This window comes from Leptonychotes weddellii, chromosome 2 (genome assembly GCF_054177405.1).
Source record: "Leptonychotes weddellii isolate Sample4059 chromosome 2, ASM5417740v2, whole genome shotgun sequence".
NCBI lineage: Eukaryota > Metazoa > Chordata > Mammalia > Carnivora > Phocidae > Leptonychotes > Leptonychotes weddellii.
This window is the reverse complement of record NC_138370.1, coordinates 114,141,271-114,152,551: the sequence shown is the minus strand read 5'-3', so window position 1 is coordinate 114,152,551 and position 11,281 is coordinate 114,141,271. Positions and strand designations below refer to the sequence as shown.

The following is an 11,281-nucleotide window of genomic DNA, read 5'->3' as shown; positions in this document are numbered from 1 at the left end:
CATATCCTATGAATGTTGACTATATCATTTGACCTTCATAGAATAACTTTAAATAAATACATATAGGAAAGTTACATGAAATAATTACATGAAATGATACCCTTATATTAAGGAATGTTGTGAAAGATAATTTCCTGTAGTCCTCCTTATGTTGATACATAAAGAAATTGCTCTTGGTTTTCATTACCAGGAAATGCTGTATCTCCTGGGCAACTGATTTATTTTATTTTTTTTTAATTTTTAAAAAGTTTTTTAAAGATTTTAAAGATTTTATTTATATGTCAGAGAGAGAGAGAGGGAGAGCGCACAAGCGGGGGGAGCTGCAGGCAGAGGGAGAAGCAGGCTCCCTGCTGAGCAAGGAGCCCGATGTAGGACTTGATCCCAGGGTCCTGGGATCATGACCTAAGCTGAAGGCAGACGCTTAATCGACTGAACCACCCAGGCGTCCCGCAACTGATTTATTTTGAATCCTGCCAGTAATGCTTCTCTCCCTTCTCTGCTACCAGAAAGTTTAGAGACATACTTAGGGCCCAATGTTAATAACTGCATAATAATTTATGACTTATATTTTTTAAAGATTTATTTATTTTAGAGAGAAAGAAAGAGAGCCTGTTGGTGGGGGGGGGGGGGCAATGGGAGAGAGACAGGAGAGAATCTCAAGCAGACTCCCTGCTGAGTGCGGAGCCGGAAACAGGGCCTGATCCCAAGACCATGAGATCATGACCTGAGCCAAAATCAATAGTTGGCTGCTTTTACCCAGGTGCCTGTCCCACGACACAGATTTTTTAATGCACTAACCATTTCCTTGGCTTTATTTTATTTTCCTACCCCTTCCCCTTCACTCAGATTCATTTTCTATTTAGTTTTTTCCCCATTTGGTATTTTTGTAAACTGTCAAATCCTTTTATAGTATCAAGACAGAGCTAAACTAAATTAAATATAAGTACAATGATCTTATTGGGCATTTGTGGTTCTTTTAGGGGGAAAATAATCCCCTACATACTTCAAAGCAAGTATAGACTTTATCAGTAGCAAGCAAATTGCAAAGCACATGAGGTATCTGGAATGCCAAGGACCCAAAATCTTCCCAATTAGTTATTGCCAGAATTTTGATATTTTACCTCCAAGAAAAATGATCAAAAAATGACTTAGTAAAACATGTAAAAGAACAACCATGTTCTTTACAAACTCTCTCATAAATCATGCTGTACCAGCCAGATAACCAGGATGTCACTGATTTGATCCACTGTGATTTCCACCACGCTGTGAGGATAGTGAAGGTTAACACTGGATGGCTCTTTACAATCTAGCAGAAATTACCATTACCATGTGAGATGACATAGCAACCTTTTCTTCAGTTATTAGACTGGTATGATTTTTTAAAAAGTGAGTGATCATAAAGCAAATGCTTTGACAAAGATTCTATAGTTTGAATGTTTCCAGTGTTTAGATTCCTGGATAAATTGATCCTTTATCGTACTTCTACAGCTAATGAAATAAAATTTATTACACCCTCAGTATTCTAGGTGCTTCATATATTATCACACATTTTTTCATTTAATCATCACAATGACTCAATGAGATACTTTATTTTCTTCATTACAGATTAATAAATTGAGGTGCAAAGAGGAAAGGAATTTACTCAAAATCAGATAATGATTTATGTTTCAGATTATGTAATTCCAGAGATAATCTCCTTCCCACACAGCACATTATTTCTCTCAACTCATCCAGGCTCCTTTCCTCCTCCCGGCATTAATAATCCTTGATAATGGGAATACTCGTGTGTGTGTGTGTGTACTTATATGCCCACATGTGTGAATGTATTTTATGCAGTGACTCAGTCAGAGTCCCAGCAAGTAGCAGATAGCTCACTCACTCAAAAGAATTTAACTGAAAAGAATGTAGTAAAGAAATTACCTACAGAGGTACGGGCAGGGTTAAGGATCCCAAAAGGATGGTAAGGTCTAGCAGGGACTAGCAACAGTGGGACATCATTGTCATTCTTAGGTCTGAAGGCCCCAAGGGAGAGAGTTTTGTTAGCAGAGCCCAGTGAGATCCTGAGCCACCTGCTTATGTAATTTATTTGTTCTTTATGGATTTGCTTACACCTGGTCTCATATACCATTTCCATGTAATAATAGAATGATGCTCTACAAGGCCAACTTTATGATTTGTGGAACAGATAACATCGGATCAGGTTACATAATTGCTTGGTATGCCAGGCTCAGACATTTGATCTCTTCCAGTCCTAGTGGCAAACCAGACCTGCTCTTCAGAGATGCTAGTGCTACTTTCACCAATGAATGTCTTGGTGCAGAAGGGTCTACCAGTTCTTCTGGAGAGTATCACTAGAGGGGGGGGGGGAAATTGAATATAATAAGTACATTCCAATATTCTTACATCTTTAAGGCTTGCACTCCTCTCTCTAAAGTATGTCAGAGAAATCCTGGCATCTCAGGCATATTAGCTATAGCCACTGAGACAAGGTTTCATTTAACAACAGAAAATTGCTGGCATCATTACCAAATGCTTGAAGAAACACATTAAATTCCAAATCTCAAGAGATGTGTGTCTATATTGACAAATTTGGTCCAATCCACTGTATATTTCATTCTCCTTTTCTAACGTTCTAGGAATCCACTTCCATGCAAGGTCTCTGGAATTGCCACCATGAATTAGTAGACCCTACAAACTTCTTACAAAAGACCCTACAATGTCTTCAGTGTTTGTGCTATCTCCTCCTGGAGCAGATCTTCCCTCTTTGGACTATGCTGATTTCTACTATGGATCTGGAAGCAAGGTGGGGTGGTAGAAAGGATCCTGAAGAGAATTAGTACCTCTTCTTGAAAGAAAATGATGGGCGTAAATGCTTTGAATTATTTTATGCAGGGGACGTCTGTTCCTTCACAGAAAGTGAAAAGCTGCTTCAATTGGCAAGGAAGATTCAGAGAGATTTGGGATTTTTTGAGTTCCCATTGTTTCAGAGATCCATTTCTTCACACCCAAGGCCCTTACCTTAGTATAACTTGATAAAGCTGCTTATATAACTGGTTTTACACCTCTGCAGCCTATATAATTAGATCTTGGGTAGATCCTTAGCCATGTTTTTCTTATAGCTACCTGAGACAAGGATTAAAAAAAAGACATCATAGAGGCATTCTGATTCTCTCCTCAAAACTTGATTCTACTTTGAGGGTCTGTTTCCTGGGGTCATGCCTAGTACCAATCACCATGTCAGCTGGTGGTCAAGGAGGAAACAGCACCCTTAAAAAGATGCAACTGAAAAGAACTTAGTGAAAAGACTTTTTACAGAGGTGTGGGCATAGGTAAAATAGAAGGGATGGTGAGGCAGTGAGGTTTTTGCAACAGTGAGAAGTTGTTACTCATGGACTTGAAAGGTCGAGAGGAGGAAATAGGTTTGCCAAACCTGGGAAGAGATTGAACTGTCTGAGGCTCTCTGATAGGGGTTGCCTGGTAGGTTTTGGTAACCACAGCAAGACAAACAGGGAGTAGGCAGATTAATACCATGACCTCTCTCTTCTCTCACCGTCTGATCTCCTGATATGCTCCTTCCCATTGGCCAAAACCAGATGGTAATAGAGCAAGGATGATACAGAGACTATCAGTTATAGGCAATTCATCTCTCTTCCATTTCCAGGTAAGATGAAATGGAGAATATGGCCACTTGAAATATTTTCCTAAGGCAAAAACTTCCATTATATATGTGGAACATATTTTAGGTGCACTCTCAAATTACAAAACCTGATATATTTTCATCAAAGTCCATTAAAGTTTTTTAGTTAAAAATTTGCAATATTGATAGATTAATATAATCTTGAAGAACAATACAGAATAGAGAGATAGGAGAAAGGAAATACATACTCTAAAGCTCTAGGAGAATATCTATTTTAAAATGAGATTTGCTCAAGTTACAACTCTGAATTAAACAATCTGACTACAACTTTGACCTTTTTACTTTTACTTCCTTAAGGGGAAAAGCTTAGAAGAATATTTGCATATAAGCAATTACTTGAAAACTACGTTTTGACAAGCATAAATGAACATAAAACAACTTGAAAAGCTTTCATATTGCACTTAAAATGCTCACATGTTTAAGGGAGTTAAGATATACCAGTTGGGAGAAAACATGTTTTGAATTTGATTCATGTTTGAAAAACACTTCAAGAAGGTCACCCTCTGTAATCCAACAAAACCACTTGTAACAATAGTAATTATAATAGCTTATTGCAAGTACCTCTTTTAAGTCTCTCATCTAAATACAGACCTGTGCTGTTTTCCTTAACCTTGACTGACAGATACATTTTGATGAGGTGGAGATAAAGACTGATTTGGAAAAGATTAAAGAGAAAATGTGTATCTGGGGTAGCCAAGGATCTCAGACAGATGAGGAGAGTATATTTCCACTTTGTACTTCCACTTTATAAATATAAAAATTACACCTGTTAACAAAGTAATGTTTATTAAAAGGATAGATCATTGCTTCTCGGGCTTTTGGCTAAGATCAAGTGTATTTAAAGGATAGATCAATTGGGAAACTCATAAATTACACTTTGTTTTGTCATTCAATGTTTTAATATTTGTGACATTACTTAAAATAGTAACATTGTCTTACCCAGTCATAAAATAAAAACACTGAGCATTAAAAAATGTGTAGTATTAGAAACTCCAGCAAATCTGTTCTCCCTTTCTCCCCTTCTTTAGAATAAACCCTAAAATTTTCAAATAAATTTAAAATTTTCACATATTCCAACTGCCTAGTTACCACTTCTAACATCGTATCCAAAGCCAGTCCTTTATGTTTTTAGTATATTTACAAACATTTCCACATATTATCTTACCAGACATAATTTTACAACTTTTAATGAAAATTTTGGTTGAGAAATAATAACAAAAGCAAAACTAAAGTTTAAAAAGATTTTTATTAAAGTGCACTTTACATATAGTAAATGCACATATCTTAAGTGTACAGTTTGATGAAATTTGACAAATATATACACATATATAATCCATACTGTTATTAAGATAGAACATATTTCCGTTACCCCAGAAAATCTCTTTTGTGCTCCTTGCCAGTCAATTGTCAATTACCCACCCCACCACAAGAGGTAACTGCTGTTCTGATTTCTATTATCATAAATTAATTTAACCAAATTTAGAACTTCAAATTAATGGAATCATACAGTAAACTCTTTTATGTCTTTTTTTCTCAGTATAATATCTTTGAAATTCACCTATATTCTTGCATGCATAAGTAGTGCATAGTGCATATGGTACAAAACAGAGCTTTAAATTTTTAAAATTTTTATTAATTTCTTTTATAGCTGATGGCTAAACATTTACTAGTATTTTACTAAATATGTTTTTTTGCCCCCTTGGGGTAGACACATAGGAGTGAAATTACAGAGTCATATGTTCCAGTCTATAAGTTGATAGTTTTTCAAAGTGGTTGTACCATTTTGCACTTTCTCCAACAATGTATGAGAGTTAAATTGTTTCACATCATTGCCAACATTTGGTGGTGTCATTCTAGCAGGTGCTTAGTGGTATCTCATTATGGTTTTATTTGCATTTTACCAAGGACTATTATTATGTTGAATACTTTTTTATGCATATTGGCCACCATACACATTTTGGCAATTCTCTGTTCAAGTCTTTTACTCATTAATTTTATTGGATGTTTCATATCATTGAGTTATAAGACACATATATTCTGGATACAAATCATTATCAGATATATGTCTTGTGAATACTTTCTTTTTTTTATATTCTAAAACTATCTTTTTTTCATTTAATTCTTTAAAAAAATTTTTAATTCCAGTATAGTTAACATACAGTGTTACATTAGTTTCGGGTGTACAATATAGTGATACAACAATTCTATACATTACACAATGTTCATCATGTAAGTGTACTGCTAATCCCCATCACTTATTTCCCGCATCTCTCTACCCACCTCCTCTCCTAACCATTAGAGTTTGTTCTCTATAGTTAGGAGTCTGTTTTTTTTTTTTTTTTAGTTTCTCTTTGTTTTGTTTCTTAAATTCCACATATGAATGAAATCATATGGTATTTGGCTTTCTTTGATTTATTTCACTTAGCATTATACTCTCTAGATCCACCCACGTTCTTGCAAATGGCAAGATTTCATTCCTTTTTATGACCAAGTGCTATTCCATTTCATATATATATATATACATATATGTGTGTGAACCAACAGTTCATGACAGTTCCTTTTTCTCCACATCTTCACCAAAACTTGTTTTTTGAGTTTTTGATTTTAGCCATTCTGACAGGTGTGAGGTGATATCTCATTGTGGTTTTGATTTGCATTTCCCTGATAGTGAGTGATGTTGAACATCTTTTCATGTGTTTGTTAGCCATCTATATGTCTTCTTTGGAGAAATGTCTGTTCACGTCTTCTGCCATTTTTATTTTATTTTATTTTTTTAAAGATATATTTATTTATTAGAGAGAGAAAAAAAGAGAGAGCATGCATGGGGATGAGCAGAGGGAAAGGGAGAGAGAGACACCCAAGCAGGGATTCAGAATCACCATGCAGGGAGCCTAATGCAGGGCTTGATCTCACACCCTTGAGATCATGACCTGAACTGAAATCAAGAGTCAGACACTTTAGTGACTAAGTTACCCAGGTGCCCCTGCCCATTTTTAAATTGGAATGCTTCTGTTCTTTGGCGTTGAATTCTATAAGTTCTTTATATATTTAAGATACTAATCCTTGATCAGATATGTCATCTGTAAGTATGTCCTCCCATTTAGTAGGTTATCTTTTAGTTTTGTTGATTTCTTTCCTTTGTTGTGCAGAAGCCTTTTATTTTGACTTGGTCCCAATTTTTTTTTTGCTTTTGTTTCCCTTGCCTCAGGAGGCATTTCTAAAAAAATGTTTCTATGGCTGATGTCAGAGAAATTGCTGCCTAAGCTCTCTCATAGGATTTTTATAGTTTTGGGTCTCACATTTAGGTTCTTAATCCATTTGGAGTTTATTTTTGTGTATGGTGTAGTGTAAGAAAGCAGTCCAGGTTCATTCTTTTGCATGTAGCTGAACAGTTTTCTCAACACCATTTGTTGAAGAGACTGTCTTTTCCCATTGTATATTCTTTCTTCCTTTATTGAAGATTAATTGGCCATACATTTGTGGGTTTATTTCTGGGTTCTCTATTCTGTTGTTTTGATCTATGTGTCTACTTTTGTGTCTGTACCACACTGTTTTAATTACTACAGGTTTGTAGTGTATCTTGAAATCTGGAATTGTAATACCTCCAGTTTTGTTCTTCTTTTAAGATTGTTTTGGCATTTGGGTATCTTTTGTGGTTCCATACAATTTTTAGGGTTATTTGTTCTCGTTCTGTGAAAAATGCTGCTGGTATTTTGATAGGGATTGCATTAAATCTGTAGATTGCTTTTGTTAGCATGGATATTTTAACAATATTAGCTCTCCAATCCATGAGCATGAAATATCTTTCCATTTGTTTGTGTCATTTTCAATTTCTTTCACTAATGTTTTATAGTTTTCAAAGGACAGGTCTTTCACTTCCTTGGTTAAGTTTATTCTTAGGGATTTTATTATCTTTGGTGCAATTGTAAATGTCATTGTTTTCTTAATTTCTCTTTCTGCTGCTTCATCATTAGTGTATAGAAATGAAACAGATTTCTGTATATTGATTTTGTATCCTGTGACATTACTGAATTTGTCAGCTCTAGTAGTTTTTTGGTGGAATCTTTCAGGTTTTCTATATAGAGTATTATGTCATCTGCAAGTAGTGATAGTTTCATTTGTTACTTACCACTGTGAGCGCCTGTTAGTTCTTTTTTATTGTCTGATTGTTGTGGCTAGGAGTTCCAGTATGCGGTGAGAGTGAACATCCTTCTCTTAATCTTGATCTTACAGGAAAAGCTCTCAGGTTTTCACCACTGAGTATAATATTAGCTGTAGGTTTTTCATATATAGACTTTATTATGTTGTGGTATGTTCCCTCTAAACCTACTTTGTTGAGGGTTTTTATCATGAGTGGATGTTGCACACTGTCAAATGCTTTTTCTTCATATATTGAAATGGTTTTTATTCTTTCTCTTATAGATGTGATGTATCACATTGATGTGCAAAGACTGAACCACCCTTGCTTCCTAGGAATAAATCCCACTTGATCGTGATGAATGATTTTTTTAATGTATTGTTGGATTTGGTTTGCTCATATTTTGTTGGGGATTTTTCATGTTCAACAGAGATACTCACCCGTAGTTCTCTTTTTTTACAGTATGTTTATCTGGTTTTGGTATCAGGATGATACTGGCCTCATAGAAGGAATCTGGAAGCTTTCCTTTCTCTTCTATTTTTTGGAATAGTTTGAGAAAAATAGGTATTAACTCTTTAAATGTTTGGTAAAATTCACCTGTGAAGCTGTCCGATCTGGGACTTTTGTTTGCTGGGAGTCTTTTGATTACATTCAATTTCTTTGCTGGTAATTGGTCTGTTCAAATTTTTTATTCTTGATTCAGTTTTGGGAGGTTGCTTATTTCTAGGAGTTTATCCATTTCTTTTAGGCTGTCCAATTTGTTGGCATATAATTTTTCATAATATTCTTATAATCCTTTGTATTTCTGTGGTGTTGGTTGTTATTTCTCCTCTTTTGTTTCTGATTTTGTTTGAGTCCTCCCTCTTTTTTTTTTTGATGAGTGTGACTAAAAGTTTATCAATTTTGTTGATCTTTTCAAAGAATCAGCTCCTCATTTCATTAATATGTTTTTTTTTTTAGTTTCTATTTCATTTATTTCTCCTCTAATATTTATGATTTCCTTCTTTCTACTGATTTTGGGTTTTGTTTGTTCTTCTTTTTCTAGCCCCCTTAGGTGTAAGGTTAGGTTGTTTGAGATTTTTCTTGCTTCTTGAGGTAGTCCTGTATTGCTATAAACTTCCCTTTTAGGATAGCTTTGTTGTATCCCCCAAATTTTGGACCACTGTGTTTTTGTTTTCATTTGTCTCCATGTATTTTTTTATTTCCTCTTTGAATTCTTAGTTGACCCATTCATTACTTAATAGCATGTTATTTAACCTCTATGTATTTGTGTTCTTTCCAGATTTTTTTCTTGTGATTGATTTCTAGTTTCATTCATCGTGATTGGAAAAGATGCATGGTATGACTTCCATCTTTTTGAATTTGTTTTGTTGCCTAATATGTGATTTATTCTGGAGAATGTTCCATATATGCTTGAGAAGAATGTGATTTCCACTGTTTTAGGATGGAATATTCTGAATATATCTGTTAGATACATCTGGTCCAATGTGTCATTCAAAGCCACTGTTCCCTTGTTAATTTTCTGTTTAGATGATCTATCCAGTGATGTAAGTGGGTGTGAAAGTCCCCACTATTGTTGTATTACTATTGATTACTTCCTTTATGTTTGTTGTTAGCTGTTTTATGTATTTGGGAGTTCCCATGTTAGGTGCATAAATATTTACAGTTGTTATATCTTGTTGGATTATTCCCTTAATGATTAGTGTCCTTCTTTGTCTCTTGTTACAATCTTTGTTTTAAAGTCTATTTTGTTCAATATAAGTATTGCTACTCCAGGTTTCTTTTCACTTCAATTTACACGATAAATGCTTTTCCATTCCTTCATTTTCAATGTGCATGTATCTTTAGGCTTGAAATGAGTCTCTTGTAGGCAGCATATAGATGGGTCTTGCTTTTTTTTTTTAAACAACCCTGAGATCAACACCTGAGCTGAGATCAAGAGTTGGATGCTTAACGGACTAAGCCACCCAGGTGCCCCAAGGATCTTGCTTTTTTTATCCATCACTTTGTCTTTTGATTGGAGTGTTTAGTCCATTCACATTCAAAGTAATTACTGATAGATATGTACATATTGCCTTTCTGTTACCTGTTTTGTAGTTCTTCTCTGTTCCATTCTTCTGCATATCTCTTCTCTCATCTAATGCTATCTTTTGATGAATGAATCTTGAAATCAAGCAATAAAAGTCCTTAATTTTTTTCTTCTATTACAAGATTTTTTTAACTATTCTATATCATTTTTATTTTCATATATAGTTTAGAATCAGCTGGGACTTTGGGAGTGCATTGAGTGTATAGGTTAATTTGGGGAGATTTGATACTAACATTGTGCATCTGCTTGACATCTGTATTTTGTAATCCATAAACATAGAACAGCTCCCTGATTTTTAAGAATTTTAATTTCGTTAGCAAGGTTTTATACATTTTAGCCAAAAAGTTTTTTTATGAAGTTTCACACATTATTTTTATTATTATTTTTTTATTATGTTATGTTAGTCACCATACAGTTATTACTATTATTTTTTAAGTGAAAAAAATGATCCCAATTTTTAGAGTATTTTTTATAATAAATGAAGTGAAAATACAAAGATTATTTTTCTTTAGTCTTCTTTTCTTTTTTTTTTTAAAGATTTTATTTATTTATTTGAGACAGAGAGAATGAGAGAGAGAGAGCACATGAGAGGGGGGAGGGTCAGAGGGAGAAGCAGGCTCCCCGCCGAGCAGGGAGCCCAATGCAGGACTCGATCCCGGGACTCCAGGATCATGACCTGAGCCGAAGGCAGTCGCCCAACCAACTGAGCCACCCAGGCGCCCTCTTTTTTTTTTTCTTAAAGGTTTTATTTATTTATTTGACAGAGAGAGAGACATCAAGAAAGGGAACACGAGCAGGGGGAGTGGGAGAGGGAGAAGCAGGCTTCCCGCTGAGCAGGGAGCCTGATGCGGGGCTCGATCCAAGGACCCTGGGATCATGACCTGAGCAGAAGGCAGACACTTAACTGACTGAGCCAACCAGGTGCCCCTCTTTAGTCTTCTTTTAATTAATAATTTCAGTAACAGCAATATAGGCTTGCCAAATCAACTATGTAATTACTTCTTCATTCTATTGTTATCAATATATTATCTGAAAGCTAAGATAATAGAAAATATTCACGCATTTTTTTTTAAATTTTATTATGTTATGTTAGTCACCATACAATACATCGTTAGTTTTTGATGTGGTGATCCATGATCCATTGTTTTCGTATAACACCCAGTGCTCCGTGCAGTACGTGCCCTCCTTAATACCCATCACCAGGCTAACCCATCCCCCTACCCCCAAAAACCCTGTTTGTTTCTCAGAGTCCATAGTCTCTCATGGTTCATCTCCCCCTCCGAAGTCCCCCCTTCATTTTTCCCTTCCTTCTCCTAATGTCCTCCATGCTATTCCTTATGTTCCACAAATAAGCGAA

At 35.2% G+C, this 11,281-nt stretch overlaps 1 protein-coding gene across 1 annotated transcript in view; it reads left to right on the top strand.

The window, feature by feature from the left end:
• The first annotated feature begins 252 nt into the window (after nucleotides 1-252).
• Nucleotides 253-11,281, top strand: part of LOC102748592 (putative E3 ubiquitin-protein ligase HERC6) — a 580,669-nt gene continuing 569,640 nt past the window's right edge. The window contains exon 1 of the mRNA XM_081812174.1: nucleotides 253-259. The gene's annotated coding sequence lies outside the window, so the exon portion shown is untranslated. The remainder of the gene's footprint in view (nucleotides 260-11,281) is intronic.